The 22,610-nt window shown below is 38.6% G+C and overlaps 1 protein-coding gene across 4 annotated transcripts in view; it reads right to left on the bottom strand.

Moving 5' to 3' along the window:
- Positions 1-22,610, bottom strand: part of add3a (adducin 3 (gamma) a) — a 121,252-nt gene that overhangs the window by 69,742 nt on the left and 28,900 nt on the right. The window contains exon 2 of one of the 4 annotated variants that reach the window (XM_069189213.1): positions 16,894-16,941. The exons of 1 other annotated variant lie outside the window; for it this stretch is intronic. The gene's annotated coding sequence lies outside the window, so the exon portion shown is untranslated. Of the gene's footprint in view, positions 1-4,122; positions 4,377-16,893; positions 16,942-22,610 lie in introns of those variants that run through there. 2 more of the 4 variants (XM_069189212.1, XM_069189218.1) reach the window with 2 other exon arrangements.

Here is a 22,610-nt window from a genome sequence, read left to right on the forward strand (position 1 = left end):
TTAAATTACTCATCTATTCCCCAGACCACATATCAATTATAAACATTTTCACAAAGCCAAAACTGTTCCCAAAGGGGTAAAATATGAAGATCTTATTCATCACACATGAATAGCAATATTGATGATAACTTGATAGAACACTGCATAAAATAAGCTCTCATATGAATCCTTCAGTAAACAGAGATAGTTAAGAGCATTTATCGCACTGTGAAAAACACTTTACAGGTTTCCCTCCAATTTTGGAGGACCTTAATAAAAGGCTCCAACCAAACACTACAGTAACACAAAGGGATTATAGAGAAGTTGTCATTAATAAGGCAACTCAATCTAAACCTGGATGTGAAAAGCATAGAAAGAAATCAGTTTCAAACCCCTCCTTGTGCATTCTTTACAGCTTTCGGTGGGATTCTGAAGGGAGCTTTCTTGCAGACCATCTCCTGCTTTGAGCTGAGGTGGGCCTGACTTGAGGCCAGAGCAGTGGAGAAAGAAGGACAAGCTGAAGCATATTTCTTTAACCCAGTGGGGTGGAAACATCTTAAGTCATCACAATTGATGAAATCATTAATCATCCCATTCTTTTCACTTATATGGACTCCAGAACTACCAATTGTTAACCGTTTTGCCGTTTTTTCAGTATACTGGAAGAAGGAAAACAATTTGGAGGGAGGCCCGGAATTCTCAAAGTCATCCTTTCACTACCATCAAACCATAAAAATGTCTATTGGTATTTTAATGTTTTCTTTGTTTTCAACTGAAAACAGTAAGGCCTTTTCTTATCACAGCAATAAAGAAGCATGGTATGACGAGCCTTTACTGTAAAACCTCAATTTTAGCAGCATTATCCAAAATATACATAAAGAACAATCTGAAAAGCAACCATAACTTTACTATATATTTTCATAAAGGCATTATTTGGTATAAGACTGTTAAATAAGTATGATTGTCTAGAGTGCTTCGCTTCACAGCTATTTCTCAGGAAGACTCCCTGCACAAAACAAGAAATCTGCTTGCTATAGATCTAAGCAGATGCAAAACACAAAATGTTTTTTTTTAAAAAGTGTCACTTGGATTGAAATTAAGTGCATGCAGCTGTAAATGACTTCAACAGCTGGAGCTCGTGCTGTTGAGTGACATCACTGCAGGCACCCCAGCCAAACAATTAAACTGAAAACACATTATCACAGCACCATTACATAAACCAATCTTATACACAAGGCGACCAACACCCTCATTTCTGTTTATCCTGCTTGTAAAGCCTTTTCACTGCCCCCCCCCCCCCTTAAACTATACAATAACAGTTTATCAGAATTATTTTTTATCAATTATTGGTCCATGTAACCAGTATCTCATTTCTTTCTTGCTTTCTGCTCTATTCTGTGTATTTCTCCCCGTTATTTCCTCTCTGACTTAAATGCCAGGCTGACAAATGGTTCAAGTTTATCAATGGACAAAAATGCAAAAAGCTCCTGTAATGGACTTTCAATATACATTTTCCACTAATATCCATCAAGACAACCAAGTTACTTTGCTGTTACAGTTTCTCAACATGTATCAAGGGCAACCTAGAATCACAGAGAATACCACAAGCTAAAGTAAATTAAAGTTAGCAAATTAAAATACATACAGTATAAGGGATATAAGACATCTAAATTAAAAATTACATGAAAGGACTGCAACTCCAGAACTACTCTAAACTATTAACAGCTGGTACAATTAGAATTTTTCAGCTTGGTATTTCTACTTTATCTTACAAACACTACTGCAATTTCTTTAAATGCTCACCTTTTCCATAACTGCCAGGTTTATTTTATGACGGGTTTAAGATGCTGTAGCTCTAGCATGTTTTGTTATCCAAAAACTGAATATGAGTGACTCAGTGTGTCTGGAGACACAGAAACCTGCCAGGCTCGGTCTTGTAGCCTGTCTGTGGGACACAAGTCTAAGAGATTAATCCAAAACTGGAGAGAAAAGTGTAATTTTCCCAAAAGCCAAAACTATCTTAAATCACTTTTTATCAAAATTCATTATTTATCTGAAAAGTGCATGGTGATTAAGTGTTATACAGGAACATTTTTCTTCTAAACATTTTAGAAAAAATACTGACCAAAAATATAGGCCTCAACTGTGACACAGAGTTAGGTGTTGCCACGGTAACTTCCAAATTGCAAAGTGCTGTAGCAGCTCTCGGTTAAACCCAAGTTCACTCCAAGAACTGCTCACTTAAACACGTAGCCATATAAACTCAGTGTTACATATTGTGTGATTATTCATGAAAAGTTTGCTTAGCCTAACAGAAAGCAGGTGTAGTTCTGTTTTGATTTATTCTGTTTGTGCTGTAACCTTTCAAGGCAATACGGCATTTGGAGAGCAAGCAAATACAGTACAACCATATGCTAAACATAACAGAATGATAGAGGTCAGAATGCATCATGCATGCAAAAAGGTAAATCAAGAACAGGATTGTTTTGCAGGGTAAAATTTTCCAAAATGTCAGCTCCATGAAACTGTTCCGTCATAAAGCAGCACGGAACACAAGATGTGTACCATGTTAGAAATACCTTCAAAAGCATCCTCATCAGATTTTATTTCAGTGGAGAGATCCAACAGAGGATTCCTGAGTAGTAAGACCTAAACATAGAAACTTATATATGGAAAATTCCCTTATCATTCCCTCTCACTCTAAGAGCAGTCCATGCAGTTCATAAAACAACTAACAGAAAGGTTCCTCTGCATCTCACATTGTTAGGTGGGTCTGTTGCAATGGGATCTCATTAGCTCACTGATGAAATATAGTTGTTCAAAGGGATTGAGAGCATTACCTGAAAGCAGCATCTTATTTGAAGCTAGTTAACTCTATTTGGAGAAAGGCATCACCACTGAGGTTAAGACTGATTCATCAATCAACAGCTGTTTACCTCTGGTGGCAGTTGTGACAGTAAACAGTAACAACCAACAACCAACAGTAAAAGGCGCACAGATTACACCCTGGACAGGACAGAGTCCATTGTAGAGTGCACAAACAATTTTGAGACAGCAGCTTACCTAGTCAATATGTTTAACATGTCTTTGAAGGTAGAAGAAACTGGATCACCCATCAAAAACATACATACTGTACACTTGAAAATAACATACAAACTCCACACGGTCAGATATCAAACAGAGGACTTAGGAGCTTCAAAGATTGATTTCCTGTTTTGTACCCATTGTTGGAACCATACACGGCAGGACTTCTGAAAGCCAAAGTGAAAGCCAAGTGTCATGGTAATGAAAACTGATCATTTTCTGTTATCTCATTTACAACTCTGAACAGACTGCCTAATCCTTGCACTCAGCATCTTTCTAGAATCCTCCAAGCACTGTAAAAGAACAAAACATCTTTGAGAAGTCTGATTCATGCAAGTGAAAAGTAGAGTCTCTTAAAATCAGTTCACAGCAGATGAGAAGCTGTGTGCTATAGTACACTAATGGCGAGATTCAGTTTAAAGAAGTTCCATACTGTATCAATCTGGCACAGACTCTCTACTTTCACTGTGAGCTTCAGCACACAAACACTGTAAGAGGTCACGCTTTCAAGTCAACTGCAGTCTTGCAACCAGAGGGAATCTGCTGCACTCTCTGCTTAATAGACGGTCAAGCAAGAATGGAAGCCCACAAAAAGTGGAGACATGTCTTTCCCGAACCAATGCCACGCAGCACCCTATAGGATTAGACAGCTTTCAAAACTCTGCCTTTGAACACTGCATGCATTATTTATAAACTGCAGGGAATTATCCTGGAAATCAAATGACTCGGTTCAACCTGCAGTTGATTAAAACATAATTTGCTACACATCTAAAGAATATTTGTTAACACATGAAGAGCTCGTAAAGAAGTAATGACCAGTTGTGCATTCAGACATGCACACACAAAGTATATTACAAATAGACGAAGCAGCAGCACATACATTACGCTCAACAAAAATCAATAAGCATTTCACATCATGAAAAACTAATAAAGAGGCATGCAGCCTTTCAATGCAGGTCCCTGCATGTTAAGAGCTCTCTTCTCAGGCAGTATAATCCCGTTTCCCAAGCAAAGACAGCAATTCTGTCTTTTCCACAAATCAGGGCAATTCTTACTAACCTGTAACAGATTCCGAATTTTCCTTGCAAAGGAAAGGCTTCACCTGGTCTGTGTCAGACAGCTCCGGAGTTTCTTTTCAAATTCCAAAGAAGCACTGTGGTCAGTCCCCCCTTTACATTCTGAGAGCGAACAGGGCTCCAAAGAGAGATGAGACACTGTTGCTGTGCTTCACACTTCTACTCTCTCCCTAACATTTGCTGCTTTATCTCACAGCACAGGAACCCGAGCAGAGAAAAGCGATACTAGGGAACTTATCTGGAGGGCAGGGAGAGCAGCCTCTGGCATGGGCTTTTTTTTTTCTAAAGAGGGGAGGAGCAAGGACACGCTGATTAGAATGCTCCAGGCACATGCAGGGACAGCCACAACAGCTTGACTTCTTTGGTTGCAGGCTTTTGTTCAGTTTTCCAGGAGAGTTTACGCTTTTTGGCCCATTCTGTGGGAGAATGTGGGGGGAAGGGAGCTTACAAACCACCACAATTAAATACAAGGTATTTGCACTAACTATTACCCTCCCCCTCCTTCACGCTCCTCTTATTCACACACACTGAAAACATGCTGTACTTCCGTGAAATCACTTTTACAGTTCAAATTTCGAAACTCGTATGAATAACGCTTAATTACTTGGAAACATGAAAGGACACAGCTGCTTTTCACAATGCAAACTGAGCGCCTCCACCGCCACTCCGATCTGTAAGTGGGATCTCAAACAGCCGAAGTCATCTAGAAATTCTTTAGCAGAAGTTCAGCCTGGAAGCTGAAATGCAACAAAGAATGATGGCAGCAATTGTTTTGCAATCATATAACCACTGAAGACTTTTATAAAGACAAAATGCTGTTTAGAGCAGCATATATTTAAAAAGAAACTTGCACATTAGATCACCAAACCAGCTAACTTTACAAGCATGCTGTATTGCAAACATCTTCTACAGTCTTGGATGAATTTAACTCTCTATTTTTAAAATAATTTTATTTTAGTGTAAAAAATCACAACCTATGTAATGTGGCCTGTTCCTAAAACCTCTGCCCCAAAAGAACATTTTTGCAAAAGGCTACAGAAAATACCTTAAGCTAATTCCCCTAGTACCAATGTAAAAGTAAACAAATTTGAAAATAGAGTTAAGTCATGTAAAACCAAAAAATGAATCCAGGATAAAACAGAAAAACAATGCCGTTGTTGATCGTTGTACATACTCGAATGAAGCAGATTCCAATTCACCTAAAAGTAACACGACATAAAAGATTCGTACTGCATTCAGTCAATATATTTTTCAAAAGCAAGATGGCTTTAATATTCATAAATGCAATCTCCCCATGTGATAACTGTATTTATTGTTTTCGTGAGACATATTCTATCCTTCACAGTACAAAACTCTTCAGCACAATGCCTCGCATCTGTAACCGTTTAATCAGGCCACTGAATTATCTGACGCTCTGCAGGACTGGGAAGAGACAGAAATCATCCAGCACTTTGCACTGCCAAGATTATGAATACCTCTGTATGTGACATCACACATATTTTGCCTTAGGTTTCACAACTTGAATCTCTCAATCAAAATATGGATAATTTCTTTTACTATGTGTGGTTTCGTGCCCTACACCTGAAAAACACTTTAATAACATAAATAAACATTTGCAAAAAAAAAAACTAGTTATCCCCAATGTGAAAAAAAAAATTCCGGTCAGTTTCCACCCAACCTCCCCCTGCCAAATAAAAAAAAACTCTTCCCACGTAGAGCTGAGCATTCAAATGCCATGCAATCTAACGCAATCCAAGAGTTTAGGCTATAGAGCCAATAAAAGTCACTTCAAAATTTAAGGACTAAGAACAGAATTGTTTTAATGTCTTCTTAATGTAAATTCTCAAAAATGAAAGACTGGAGCTTGTGGGCTCTCGTGGCAACAGATCAAAGAAAACATTTAAAGTGCATCAAACTAACATCTGAAATCCTTATCTGCATGGATGTGTTTTAATTGGTTCATGCTTCTCTCAATGGTTTCTTGTGTAATGCATTACAGAAAATGGATGCCAAAAGTTTCACTTTCCTAAATAATTAATACAATATTACATCACAAAACAGGCCTATCCATCAGTCTACAAACCTTTAGTAGCAAGAGGTTCTGCCAGCTTGCTATTTGTGGGGGTACTTGTCAGGGATGCCCACTTTCACCTATTGTGTGCCCAGGCTTTGGAACCACCAGCTTAGACTGTTCATCAAATCTACTATTTATTTGTAATACCTTTTCTGCTAACAGTACTCAGCATTGTATAATCTATGCAGACGACAATAATATGTTGACTGGCTTTCAAACTCTGCATTATCTGCCAAGTTCAAACTAATGAAGTCTTTTTTTTGTTTGTTTTATCAGGGTATAAGATCAATTGGTCCAAGTCAACGTGAATACTTTTAACGTTGAAATGGATAACTTTGATACCAACATTTAGTCCTTGTTACATGTCAACACAACCAATTGAAAAGAGTCTGAATCCTACAGATGCTAACGTGAAAAAAACTCTTGCCAGTCAAGCATTTGTTGCCGTAACTAAAATTCAAGATTTTTTGCTTAACACTTTGCTTAAACTTTCTCCCTCTTGAAGGTATTGGGGATTGACAGCTTATGCTAATTTCTTAATTCATTTGGAAAAGCAGATGACCACATATTAAATTCTTCACTCAGCACTGTGCGAGTTCTGCTGACGGCTTAGCTTAGCTAAACTCTAAATCTTATTGCTACTCCTTTGTTCGGCAAGTGCTGTCTCCTTGGTTTAATCCTGACACTCCTGCAACTTGAAGAATGTGCTCATCTTAAAGCTTGCAATCTCAATAAGAGCTTTCTGAGTACTTTTTTTACGTACATCTGTATTCTGCAATGTTACGGTGTGTCCCCTGGGGGTTGGGGTACAGGATGTCTATTCACTCAAATATACTATTGTATATAATGGGACGGATTTCAGGGGCTGATTAACAAAGTGATTGGATTCTTCTATTTGTATTTTCCTGTCATAATTTACACCGAAGATATGACTGTTACAAATTTGGCTTCACAAATCTTCCAGAATTATACAAGGATACCCTTATATGTTCTGCAGCATACTGGACCAAATATGTACTGTAAATGCTATAATATAAAGCAGGTTCCTAGTGCTGCACATACATTCTATCCATTCTATCCACATTTCTTACGTTCTGGAAATACCAGTCATCATCTTGGGCTACACGGTGGTGCAGTGGTAAGCATTCCAGTGCTGGGGTCCTGGGTTCAGTTCCAGACTTGGGGAGCTTTCTGCGTGGAGTTTGCATGTTCACCCTGTATTCACGTGGGTTTCCTGCTGGTGCTCTGGTTTCCTCCCACAGTCCATAGACATACAGAAAAATGGCCCTGGTGTGTGCCCTATGCTGGAATAGGTTCCAGCTCCCCCATGAAACTCAACAGTGGATGAAGCAGTCAGAAAAGGATGGATGGACGGACAGTTTTTGTCTATTCTTGACAAGAACATTCGTAGTTCTCTTACAGGGCTGTTGTTGAATGGTGGCTGATCTTGGCCTGTTGCCCCAGCATCAGCAAATTGTGGTTTAAACAATGGTGGTTCATCACTGGAGGCCTCCTCAATCCCCATCCTACCACCATCGTATTTTGGCCTATTTTAGGGTAATATAAGGAGAGAGTTCAGGTTCATGGTGGAAGAAGGGATGGGGGAACACTGGGTGCCTTGAATGCTTCTCCCGATACACACAAATTGTTATAACATGGTACTTCTACCATGGAGTCTGAATTTATTTTAGAAGTTTTTTGGTAAGAATTAGAAGGGGTGGTGATAAATCATTGTATTATTTCATTCTGTTTTTGAAAAATAAAAATAAAACTAATAAGAATTGGTCGACCAAAAACTGCAGACTTTGTGCTCATACAGAGCACATTATTCATCTCAAACTCTGCATGTAAGCCCTCTTTTTAATTAGAGTAATCTGTAACAAGGCATCATTTACAGTTTTTTCTTAATCAATGCACTTCTATTCTACTGAACACTGCATTAATTAGAATGCAGCATGACATTTTAGCTCTATATAATGTGGTCAAAGGGACTGTAAACTCCCCTGTATTATTGTTCACCAGTTAGTATGGCTGCTGGGGATAAAAACTTCCCAGCTGTATGCAAAGCGATATGCAATATTGCATAAAAATGAATGTATAATTAGTTCTCCTTTTATTTTAGCATTCATCTGAATGAAGGCATTTTGACATCTGGGGCATCACCAATGCCAGAATTTCAATTTTCTGTAACCACTTGGATTGAATTTCTCTTAGGGTGTATGCACTTCTTCTGGTCTGCTGGCTCTTTAAGTCAAGTTGTCTTGAGAAATATTAAAAAAAAAAACAATATAACACACCAAAGAAAGATCCAGATCAGAAATGAGGTAATACATATAAACAGTGGTTTGGTGAGCTTTAGTTCTTGGAGGAATAATCTTTATTAGGGCCAATCAAGTTGTTAAAGCATTTAGATTAAAAAGCCTCCTGAGGGTGGGGTGGTGATAGTGCGGTAAATACATGTAAATACAAGAAAAAAAGAAACATTGAAACTATCTTTCAAGTAATGCTTCCTTAAATCGAGCTTGAAACGCCCTGTGAAAGAGCACTCAGGCAGAACCGAGAGCACCGAAAAGCCAAACTACAGATAATTGTCATCACAGACAAGAAATGTTAGCCTTCATTTAAACCCATATAAATCCAACTGGAGGGTTTTGTTCATTTTCCGGTCTCATGAAACATCCACGCTTTAAAGAGCATTTTTCTCCAAAACTCACAACAGAACCAATCATTAAAATCAAAACCTTTGCCCCAAAATAACTTGTTTTTTTTCCCCACAAGGACCTAAACAGAGAGCACTCTAAAATTACCACATTTTTTATGTCGTAATTGTACGCTGAACTGCGGCTGTCACATTCTCCAGTCTAAAAAGAGTTGCTGGGATATACACTTTCTGACAAACTGCACTATATGAGCACTTTTGAAAGTTTTGCTATTACGTACTTACACAATTGTCCAGTCTTTTTAGACAAAAGAAGAAACATTTAATCACTTTTATTTGGTAAGATTACCAAATTGCCTTAAAGTAGCTTTCCATTCTCATGGTGATTCTTTTAGTTTGATTCAGAATTTGTTTACCATCTGCAGCAACACAAGCACAGTTCTAGTGAGAGGTAAAATGGACCAACAAAGGACAATCATACATCAGTATTGTGTAACCTCTTCTTGTAGGTCTGAAGATGATCTATTTATTCCTTATTCATACACCTAGCAATTTAAATACACCAAAAGGAAAAACACAAATGCTATTGGTTCAATAGTAACATTCTTATTGCCTCCCAGATTATTTTATTAATTTGCAGAAGGTCTTACAACCTGTTGAATCTATACTTTGTGACTGTTTTTGGTTATTCATTGTCTTATCAGTACCCTCACTTAGAAAAAAAAGCCTTGGAGAGTTTACCAATAGGCTTTCCAGTAAAAAGAAAGTGCTTTGACTCACAGGTGAATGCAATTCCTGCGCTACAAACATTTTACACAAGGACCTGCTGGCTCCCTAGCCAAAAGATCATTTACAGTAGCTGGGGCTCAAAAATGTAATTTGGGAAAGCCAAAAACACCTTCTGCTCCCCAGACTCACCTTTACATTAATGCACAAGAAGGGTTACAAAGTAAAGGAATCTATTTTGCTCATCTACCGTGTTGCAATTATGTAAATGCTTCTTCACCATAGCTCAGAAGATTTTTCCCCAGACACTCACGGCGTCCCTTTCAAGGGTGTGTCCCATTCTCTATGCTACAAAAAGGCAAAGGCTGTGCTGCAGGTGCCAGTGGAGACAAGCCTCAGTAACACATTATCCAAACACACAGTATTCTTTGGCCTTGTTTGTCTCCATTTTAGTGCAAACTGAAGTCTTGGCCTTGTGAAGCACAAATAGTGTTTGTACCGTTTATCAAATGGTGCTAGTCTGGTATAATATAGTTACTGCAAGTTTTTAAAATGAGAATTATAGTATAGAATGAATGAGAAAAAATAGTGGAATGTACCAATCTACTACATTTTCTTGCATTGACGGTTCGAGTGCTTATATTGTAAAGCTTGTGATCAAGACACAAAACAGAGCCGACCAAAAAACTCAAATGTCAGCGTTGTAACCTCCAGCTGTTGGTTTGGAGCTGTTCCTTGTTTTTCAAGTATGTAAATTCATATGCATAAAAACTGGTGCTCCAGGGAGGCCTTAAAGAAAGAAACACTGCTTTATAAAGTTTCGTGTGGTCCAAATAATCCAAAACTGTACTTTGGATTATGTAGAAAACCAACTAAAATCAAAGACAATATGGTACAGCTTTGACATTTAGCTTAAAGAAACCCAAGCCTTTTGCTTTAAAAAATATCCAGACCATGAAAACACCAATGTCATAGCAAAGTAAAAACCAAAAGCCACTATGTGTATTTTTTTGTCAATATTTAAAACATTTTGATTGGTTGCCCAGTCCATTCATGACCCTGGGCTACATCTTGCTCTACTTATGGATCTGGAAACTAAAATAACTCTACTCCAAACATAATATCATGTGACAAAACTGGACTGCACTTACTCTAATGAGCAAATGCTGCAGGCATGACAAGTGACCTGATATTTAATATGCTTAACTTACTGTACATTGAATGCCTTTGAAAGGTCAATGAAATAGAAAAGCAACTAACCCACTGTAAGGAATGATGTGCGCTTTACACACAGCAGAAGATGACCTTTCCAGTCCCCTCAGACAATGTGAAATATGTTTATGAGGGGCTGTTGGCCTAGCAGCAAAAGTCGAAGTAAGATGGAATGCTTTGATAATGGACAAAACTTAAAGCCTTTCTCTGCAGTAGGAAAAGGAGTAACCTGTGTGCTATTAAGAAAAAACAGTTTCTACATGTAGCCTGAAAGCTAGTGTAACATGTATCACAAAAAGGACTAGGTGAGAAGACAACCAATCATGACTTAATACTATTAGCAAATAACACAAAAGCACAGAGAAATCACCAAGTTACCAAAATGGAAGATTTCCTTCTGCACATTGCTGTTTGATGGATGATATTACCTAGTGTAGATATGTTTTGACAATATTACAAGGCCACAATAAGAAGAGAAACATTTTGCTTGTAGTTAGCACATAGCCCCCGATTTATCACTCCTCTATAGATCTAAGCTGTGAAGAATTCTCACAGACAAGCTGCAATTGTAGTCCTCCGATTCTCATTATGAACTGCTGACTCAGATGAGAAGAAAAACAAACTGGTGCTTGAAGATGAATGGAGCTGCAGACTACCAGGACACTGCAAAGGAGTTGGATGCAACAGTGCACATTGGGGTCAGACAATCTTCTAGCTTCAGAGTGCAATTAAAGTACTTGTGGTCTTTCACTAAATTAAACGGACCACAGATGCGTCATACAGACCAAATCGAGGATGAGACACCACTTGCTCCCTTAGCTTAAGAAATCGTTCTGACAGATGAGTAGAAACAAAAACGCAAGGAAGACTGGACAGCTTAAGTGCTCAGAAGTATAACAAATAGGTTTGGAATTATTTTGAATGAACTACTCTTTGTGGGAGGATTTATCCACATAGCATCTTCACTTAACATGAAAGAAATTAGAAATAATTAAAGAATCAAATAAGACACAGGAGAATATCCAGCTGTAAGATGAACACCCTACTACAGCATATTCTTAGCACCCCTGGACTTTCTCTGAGCTGGATTTTTTTTCATGTTTTATGGATAACTTACACAGTGCTTGCTGTCTTTGGCATTCTGAAGGGCTGAAGTCATTTTAAAAAGTCTTTCCAAAAACGTATCCTCCCTATCATCTGAAGACTGAATGAGAAGCAGAAGATTCAGATGCATTGCTTTCTTCGCCCAAATTTAATGTGAAAATATCACATCGCCCCTGCAGGGCAAAGGAAAGGGGCCAGGGAATGAGGGCTGTGAGAATGGCCTATGCACCATCCATCAGTAGGACATGCATGGGATTTTTTGTATCATCACACAGATCCTACTTTTGCTGCTGTGGGCAATCTGAGGCAACACATTCCAAACATTTCTACATGACGCCTGAAACTCAATTATCAAAAAAACAGAAGCACAATAGTGCTGTTATCGCTATAACAGATGTTCCATTCCATCTCTCTCATATATCCAATAAATTAAGGAGAAAAAAAACGTAAATAAAATTTGATCGTCAATCTGGCACTTTCTTTGTTCAGGATTTTCAACACTCATGCTAATGAAAATGTACATACAGTATTAAGGGTTTATACCTTCTAAATAATTTTAATTGATTAAACATGGGAAACCCTCAGAAGGCTTGGTAATACATAAAGAATTATTACAACTCTCATATATTTTCTTTCTACATCGTTTGATAGGAGCCCATTGCAATGTTTACTTTGACGAAACACTAATGGAGGAGCTCCTCTTACTTTTAGCAGCTCCTTCTTCACCACCAGTACTGCAGCTCTGCACCTGGAGGAAGTCACAACTCGGCACAAGGTGTTCCAGGACAGAGCGCCATATCACTCCCAGACTCGTCCATATCACTTTTTGACTGCAGTTGTACCATCAAGCAGAAGAACAGAATAGCAGGCAAAGATCAAGTCTCATTTCATCGTTTGTTTTCATAAGATAACATCCAAAGCACAGTTTCGCAATTACTGCAGAAATCTGTCAGCTGTGGGTGTAGAGGATATAATACTGAGACCTACACGTGGGTCACCGGATACTGGGATGGTAAAACTAGGTTTGTTTTGCACTCGTTACAATAAAAGGAAAAGAGCAATACAAACTGAAGTAGAAAGCAGTACATTTTCGAAAAGGAAAAGAATCACTGGCTCTGCATTCAACTGACATTTTGGCAAAATTTGCTTAAAAAACATCAGAACTCTCTATGTAAATTTCAGGGTTAGCAGGGCAGCTTACGGTTCCAATATTTACCCTTCAAAGTCATTTGAGTCAATGAACGATGCAAGGCAGGGCTGTTCAAGCCTTGTCCTGGACGGCCGGTGTGTCTGCAGGTTTTCACTCTAAATGGGCACTTAAACTAAACCACATAATTACTGGCTTAACTAAACCAGTTTAAGAGCTTCTCCCAGTTCTAAAAATGTATCTGCTTTAAAAAGACCTAGAAATCCTGCAGGCACTCTGGCACTTCAGGACCAGGATTGGTCACCTAGGAGGTAGTGTTAAATTAGACATCAGTGAGATATGATAATAAGGAATTAAAGAGTCCAGGCCAAATTTCTTGTTAAATACCCTACCTCCTACCTTATCAGTGCACTTGTCGACCAAACTTCTGACTGAAATAATTTTGATTCTTTTGAGAAACCCTGAATAAATAATGTCAAATATGCCATAAATGTCAAATATTCCAGTAAAATTTCAGTTCATTGAAAAGCAGTTCATTGAAAACAAGTCAGCAGTTTCCGGAGCCTGACCGTATGAAGTAAATCAGAAGGACAGTCACAAACCAGTGCTTCCATTACATCACAACAGAACACACATCTACAGCATATGGAAAATTATACTCTGCTGTACTTTCCATAGTCCAGACAGGCGCTTTATCCAGAATGCCAGGCCAAGACAAGTTAAATTTAAAGAGTGGCGAGGGACAACAGACAGGGCCCCTGTATTCTCAAGCAAGTAACCCTGGGGATGACCTTACAGAGGCGGTAAGCTTCTGATCTGGCACTTTCATCTTCATGTAAAAAGGTTTACATGAAATGTAAACATAATGTTTACATAAAATGTGCCTCATTTTTGGGAAATTATGTACCTGGCATAATGGCTTTGCAAAAGGTTGGATCTCAGTCAATTTTTTTCCCCTTCACCGACATTAGTCACATCAGACTGCCTGCAAGGAACTGAATACATTGGGAAAGCAAATTAAACAAGGATGGTAAAACCAAAAATTTAGTAGAACAGGAGAGTTCTGGAGGGGAATCTTAGAGTTCAGGTCTGTAGGGCAGTATAATCCAGGACTGACCTATAGAAACCTGATGTGAACGTTTAACAATTCACTTTTTAATTTTATTTTACTCAAAACAATCAAATTATGTAAAAAAACATTGGTGTTAATGGACAACAAAAGTAATCTCACACTGTTAGAATAGAACAGGAAGCATATTGATGGTCTTCAGACACTGTCTTTTCAGCAGATGAGTCCATTATGGAAAAAGTTAGTAGCTCAAAAAACAACTAATAAAGCCTAATTTAAGGATTACCTCACACAAGTTTCTCTTGAAGGCTTTGGAGAGATTTAAGTGTCTGACAACATGCCTACCTTACAGTATCTAAAGAACCCACCCAGGAAGTTAAAAAGAGTTAGAGATTAAAATCAAGGTCAGCCTTGCCTTTGAACTTGAATGAGAATGTTATTTCGAAAACGGACAACACATTTTTATAAAATAATTTCATTTTGTAAAAGGGTCCCTAGTTTAACAAGCTCCAACATATTATGAAATATATATATTTAGTATGCTGCCATTAAGCTGAAAATCTAATGCTGTTGTGTGAAGTGAACCAAAAATGCACATTTTTGTAGCATGTAACATAATTGCCTATAAGTGAAGGAGTAAAATCATTATAAGACTGATTTTATTTCTATAGACTCTATACAAATGTTACATTCCTAACAACTCCATGAAAATCACCATCTCCCACAGTAAGCTACAATACCAGAGTACCTTCAAGGCTTCTCATGACATTCACACTTATTAATAAGTTTTAATGTGAAGCACTTTCTATCAAAGTAAAACCAACAGTGAAAACAGAATTTTGAAAGGCGGGGTGGAACAGGACAGATATGTCTAAAGATGTGCTACAATCCTTTGCTGTGGTCACATCAAAAGAGTACGAAACAAAGACAAGAAGCAGATGCATAAAGATGTTCTGAAGCTGTCTGATGGCAGCTCTACCTGATGTGGAATGTGACACATGTACGGTGGCACGTCAGCACTCAGCTCACTCTTCAGTAACTTATAACACGCAACAGCAAGCTTTATTTCCCCATCCTCAGTGCTGTATTTTTACAAAATGTTTAGAGAAGATTAGGAGAGCTACAAAGACGGATAAATAAGACTTTAAGAGTATTCAAAATTATAAGAAGAGACTAATTACAGCTGATTAGAACACTGATTAGTCACTACAGCATAGAAGCCACATTACCAAACCCCTTGGTAACTTGGCATCTTAACTAAGACTCATTGCTTGCAACCTACACAGACATTAAGATAAAGGGTTCCCCATGTAAAAATAAGCAACTGCTTTTCCCTAATAAACCAATTTAGAGCCCTCAATGTGTACTCTGCTAAATCTTTCATTGCAATGCCATATTGATTTGGCACATATGAGGCCTTTGAAATGCATGGGCAACTGAGATGAGCCAGTTCTTTTGTTGTTTTACATGCAGAAAGGCATGTAAGGCAGTGGTTTAGCAGGACAGTCCTGTTGTCCCATAAATTCCACGGAAAATTCAGGGATCACTGCTTTGCGGTCATCACATCAACTCCAAGTCAACTCCCCTCTAACCACTAACGGTCCAAACAAATTATCATGTTCTGTGATACCTGTACTGCCATCTCTCTGCAGTCATAAACCTGTCTAGAAAGTTGTTCTGTTGGTCGGGTCTTGAGATTTTCAGTCTTTCCAGGCTGGAGTGTCCGTTTTGCAAAATATCGATTAAATTAATCTTCTACTAAAACAATTCAATTAGATTAAATTCTGTAGTTATCATGAATAGAGCTACTATAAAATATTAAAAACAGAGCAGACCAACATTTACATATGGAAAGCTCTGTACTGATGATACAACAAATGTATTAATTTATTGTAAGCACTACTAGATGTGTCTGCAAATCCCTGCATTACAATTTAAATAGGAAAAAGAATTATGCTCAACATTTCAAAGCAAGACATTTTGAAAGTGGTTAATCTAATGTTAAAATTTTTTTAAACAGATTTCAAATACTTTTGTTTCTGATCGTGAAGAATCAGTATTATTCCAAGAAGGACATCTTAAGATTATAGGTATTTCATTAATAATGACCCCCTATGCAAACAACCGGATCAATTTAAAGATCGTGGGCGGCACAATGACACAGTGTTAGCACTGCTGCCTCGCAGCGCTCTGGCTCTGCGCTCAATGCCAGACCTTGGGCCAAAACTGGCCCTGGTGTGGGTGTGTGAGTGTTTGTGTGCCCTGCTCTCTGGCTCCCACCCTACCCTGTACTTGATAAAACAGTTAGAAAACTGATGAAATTTTAAGATTGCCAACTGTCATGAAGTGAAAACAAGAATGCACAGTGACAGCTAGGAACTCTATCCAGCTACACCTGAGCAAAAACACTTCACCTTAGATATTCTGTTCTGTATCTGGGAACTGGGTTTATGAAGAAAACCACTTCAGACAAACCACCCCTTTCTTAGGGAGAGACTATTTCACATAAGACGCATAACATCTGAAACAGGACATGCATCAGATGATGCAAACAAGAAAGTCATTCCTGGATCGTTTCAAGACAAACATTTAAACGGTTTCTACTGCAGCCTAAACAACAACACTGAAATGCTTCTTGTAATAAGCGTTTCATTACAACGCCTTAATTGTTAATGAATGCAAAATGACTTAAGACTACAACACAAACCGTGCAAACTGGGAAAATGAAAAGCCACAATGCCTTGTGAAGAGAAGTATCCTCACCTTCTGAAGCTTCTGAGTTACTCTGAGCAACAGTGGCAACAGCTTTACCTGCAACCAATCACAAGGAAACGTTATCTTTTATGACATTCTTGGCAAACGTTTTTTCTTTCATATCACACTTAAAGTTAATGGATCACCCATGTCAGTCCCTGATAAACGTACACATCAGAAAGAACTTCCACCTGAATCTCACAACAGTTAGTTATACCAGAAGTACACAATGCACAATATGCCAACATATCACAGCTAACCAGTGGTTGCTGCATGCATTGCCGGAAATCTGGTGGTAAAATATACACAAGTACTTACAGTAAGCTAAAGTGCTTTTTGTGCTTTAAAACTGTAAACATAAACTGAGCGAAGTCTGAAAAGAGATGTGCTCAGATTTGAAACAAACGTAGCCAGACTATAAGCAGTACAATTAAAAATGACAAGATAAAACAACTGTTTCCAGCAATCTCTTGCCAGAAAATCTGAATATTTCATATACAGTACCTGTATATAGTATTAGGTCAATTAAATACTTGCCTATTACAACAGTTTACCACACAGCATGAACTCAAAAAAAGTTATGATGCTGGCAGTTAATGCCAATCTTTTATTTTACCTACTGTATATATGAAGGGATGTGTTGAAACTTGTCTTCAGCTGTTAAATATCAAAAGCAATCTTTAGCAGCGTGCAGATCTGGTAAAGGTAATGATCATATTACTCATACCCTTTTATGAAATCTTGATGGGAACAGTTACATACTACAGTTTTGCTATTACAACCCTGAAGACAGATCATGTCAAACCTAACATCAATCAGGTTTTTTGCTGCCCAGAATAATGTTATTAAAACAAAGATCCCTTTCACTTACAGCTTCTGTATATATAAAAAAAAGATTTCCACATAGGCCATCAATTCAATAACTTGTCCGGACCTTCATTCGTGTCTCCTGATATTCACCATTTCAATTGCACGGCTTGTATTATTTATCCTAGAAGACAAACAGTCTCAATAAAAATTCAAACTGCCTTCCCCAAAAACTGAGTTGAGTCACTTTTGTAAGCCTCCACCCAAACTCGATGCACATCTGCAAATTTAACATCTTAACCTCAATCAACATGCAAATCACACAACAGCAAGGGGTGTATAGCTTTTTGCACTATGGATATCGTATTATGGTATACTAGTATACCACTGCTTTCAATTCTGGATCCAAGTTGTTCTCAAATTTGCACCTGAATTCCATTTCAAGGCTTGAATACAGCACATACAGCACATACAGTACACAAAGCTGAAAAGCAATGAAGCTAAACTATGACCTATACAGAAAACATGCACATTGCATCACATGAAGCAACACATTCTGTGGTCTCCAGCTTATGTCTTACAACAAATATAAGCTGATTCATGCATGTGGAAGTGGCCACATCTGAAACCACAATTTATCCTACGTGAGCAGTGGTAACTGGGTAGGCCAGATCTGTGGCCGAGGCCTTCGTGTGCCTGTGGTTCTATTGGTTGAGGCTAGGGCTTCAGATGCATAGAAACCAGCTAAATACAATGGCAACTACAAACTGAGATATAAAGGGGGAGAAGAATGGGGAATTCTAGACTTGGTTACTGGAAAAAAAAAAACATTTTTTCCGTCCTTGAAAAAGCCACTCTGTGTTGAAATCAGGATGCAGAGTAGTGACACGTAGTTGGGAAAGCATTCAAGGGACAGACTCTTTAATTACAAACTAATAAGGACAGGGCTCCAGTTTGTGCCTAAATTGTTGCATAACTGTAATCATTAGTCCGATTTTGTCAGTCCTTTCAAAAACTGACTAACAACTGTGCTTTGGCAGTTATAAACCTATCAAGAGCATTAGAGAAACTACATGTCTTTGGGGGAACAAAATGTAGCTAAAAGGAGTGTCTGTATTACGACAGACATGTTTGTCATGCAATCTTAACTCTTTGTCTGTTCAGCTGAGCACTTGAGGCATTCTTATCATTGGCTGTCAGTATTTTGTACAGGAAAGGTGCTACTTATTACATCATTGATGTCTGTTTCCAGAAGGACAAGTTACATGGGTGTTTTGTGATTTTGTGAGTGCAATATTCTTTGTGTACTACACAGTAATGTTACTAAACAAGCCATTTTTCTGATACACGCTGACCCACACGATGAACTCTTCTCAACTAATGTATGCCACTGCACAAAAAAGGATTTGTTCCTCCCTAGTTTAATCTATTTACAAATACAATTAATTTAAAAAAAAGTTTCAAAAGGGGCACGCCAAAAAATAACAATCTCATGTGTAAATTAAGCTAGCCATTATACTCTTCTTAATTTCATAGTTCATAGTCATAGTTACTTTTTTGAAAAAGTAATGAAAAGTGCCAAATACATAAGTCAAAGGCTCTACCGTTGCAGCAGTTCTGTGATTCCAGGTTCGAGCCTGCGTTATGTCTCTATCCAGCTGCGACCAAGATTGCTCAAGTGACAATGCACAAATGGTGGAGCACCTCCAAGGATAGTGCTGGAGGTAGCTAGTTAATCAGTCAACGATCTTTAGGCCGAGCTCTCAATGACAGCGGCCTTGGCCCCTTTGGCCTCTCTGGCATTGGAGGCATGCTGTGCGGTCAGTGGGAGATACACCTCTTTCCAAACTGTTCTGCAGTGCCTGTGACTCATGTAAAGACAAGTGGCTTGTAGGTACAGTGGCTAGCACTGCTACACCTGCTGTGTTGGGGTACTGGGTTTGATTCCTGGGGTGCCATCTACTTGGAGTTTTTATGTTATCCCTGTGTTCAGTTAGGTTTCCTCCAGACGCTCCGGTTCCCTCCCACAGCCCAAAGACATACTGGTAGGTAAAATGGCTTCTGTGAAAACTGGCCGTAGTGAGTGCACGAGTCCTGGGATAGGCTACAGCAGGGGTGGGGAACATCCGGCCCGCGAAATCATTTGGTCTGGCCCTGCCAAGGCAACCGCAGGCGTAGAGCCTGGCGATAATTCGATAACGATAATTATCGCGATATAATTTTCCTCAATATAATTTTAACAAAAGTTCGATAAATGTTCATGCTTTACGCACGATTCGCGCATGCGCACTAAATACTGCATGAGTGCGCGTGCGTGTTGCAGACCGGGCAGCTAACAGATTTGTTTAATGTTTCTGCTGTTTGGCAAGTGATAAAGAGTAGTTTAATTCACCAATTAACGGTCTGGTTTCTTCAACTTTCACTCAGGAGAAAAAAATCTGCCTTTAAACTTGAAAGAAATAATGATTTGACATTTATCGTGTCAAATATACTATCGATATCAACTGATATGGCATTTTTTATCGTGATAATGTTTTTGGCCATATCGCCCAGCCCTACGCAGGCGGAACTTGAAATTCAATAAATCTAGGAGCTTTTTTCATAGCAACATAAATTTATATTAAGTGAATCATAATAATAACGTTAATTTTGAGGGACAAGCAAGGAACGTCCATTACGGGATAGACAGGACACATACAAGTACATGACGGGACAGACACGCATGCTTCTCGTCAGCTGCCCGCGGCCCGTCTGCCTCTATTGCGGTGACTCAGAGGGCAGTCAGTGCCAGGCAGGCTGGGAGTGTACACGTTGTGAAAGTGTTAACACACTGTGTTTTACAAACTGCGGGATGAAGTCAAGCAGTTCATGGAGGTGAAGGGAAAACCTGTCAGGGAACTCAATGATAGCAAGTGGCTGTTTGATCGACTGGGCTCCAGACTGACCGACGCAAACCTGGAAAAGCAGTTGCGAGTAGCAACATCATCAATACCAGCTAACATCACACGCCTCACCAAAGAGAGGCAGTTCCAGCCATCACATTAGGGGTGAGTTAATTAAATGTTTGACCAAATATAGCAGGCTAATTTTTAAATTGATAATTTTGTATGGCCCGCGAATGATGTTATAAATATCCAAATGGCCCTTGGCAGAAAAAAGGTTCCCCACCCCTGGGCTACAGCAACCACGCAACCCTGTATTGGATGAAGCAGTTAGAAAATGGATGAAAGGATGGCTTGAAGGCAGGTGGCACAGAGCAGTCTGCCTACACTGACACATTCTTCCCTTTGTGCGGACATGGTGTTCATAGCAGCAAGCCGAGACCTATGAACTACAGAATTGCATATTCCGCATCGGCTGGGTACACCAAAAAATAATTGGCAAATCTAAATTTTAATATATAAATAACTGTTCTAAACATCTGTTTGGAATGATTAAAATCTCAATCAAAACTACAGGTTAAAGGGCCCATCAAGTTTTTGCATAACATATTTTTCAGTGTTACAAATCTGTAAAATTGTTGCTCAGGGCCCCCTTGACAGTCTCTGTTTCTGAACCATGACTGATACATTTCAGACTCGTCAAAGCAAGTTCACTCAGAGTTACATTTCATTCTTGATAATCACAAAGCAGCCTTTCTAAATTCCACAGAGCTTCCCCTGATATGAAGAAACTACCAGAATACCTTTTTATTTATTTTACGGTGACCTGCATTTTACACTAAAAAGGCAAACTGCCTTGAAGAAGCAGAAACCAATCCGTGAACCAAGAGGGAATTTTTATTGCCAAACTGGTGACAAAACGCTAGCTATCAGACGACAAAGTGAACTACAGTATTTGCAGACCCCTACTTGCGAGTCAGACTACAATCATGTAGGTAAGTGCCCAGTACACAATCGCCCTCGCCAGGAAGAGCAGCTGCTAAACAGGTTACGTCTGCCAGTAAGTCCTGTGAAGGCTACTTAGAGCTGAAACACAAGCAGCACTTTCATGTCATGTGATGTTGTTGTCAATTCTACTCCCGATAATGCTCACAACCAAAGAAGGCCTGGCACACACCAGGAGTGAAACACATTGCAGAGAGCAGATAAATCCAAATTATGCATGAGGAAACACTACAATACAAAGGACAAAAATAGTCAAAAACCTTGAAAAGTGACCCCACACCTTTGTTTTGGAAACATCTGAAGAAAAAAAAAGGTTATTTTCTTGTGCCATACAAAATGTCCTTCATTAGGATATGAAAAACATTTTTTCCCCACTGTAACATTAACAGTATCATAGTACACGGTAATTTGTAGAATGATTTCACCAACATTAGACCTAACTAAAAATCATCTTGAAATCCCACTTACAAGAAACTGTAGCTTCCCTTTATTCATGCAATGACATTATATGGATCAAGATTTTACATGTACATTTTCTAACCACATGAATGCTTATCACCCGTTTCTTACAGCACCAAATATCCAACAGTTTATGGGTTAATACATCTGTTCAATCTGTTCAATGCTCTGCTACAAACATACAGTATCACAGCATAGTTAGCCACATGGAAACCAATGGACATGTAAAACAATGGACAATCAATACAAATACAAATCAACATGTCAAGACTCAGATTTTCAAGTGATGATAATTTTTCATCTCGTACAGGAATTCCACTATAAACACCATGGAAATTGACAAAACAAAGGAAAAAACAGTTCATCTAATGAACAGTGAACATAGTGAATCTGGTGAACAGCCAGTTATTTTTAATGCCATCTGTCAGCTTAAACGGAGCATGTCTGAAATCTTTAGGAATGCACACCCAGTCAATGGCCACCCTACACCCACATACACAATTTGAACAATCTCACAATTAAAGTGTGTAGACTTTTAATACACAAATATGGTTTGACTTGGGTTGTTAACAA

Source organism: Lepisosteus oculatus, chromosome 4, assembly GCF_040954835.1.
Source record: "Lepisosteus oculatus isolate fLepOcu1 chromosome 4, fLepOcu1.hap2, whole genome shotgun sequence".
NCBI lineage: Eukaryota > Metazoa > Chordata > Actinopteri > Semionotiformes > Lepisosteidae > Lepisosteus > Lepisosteus oculatus.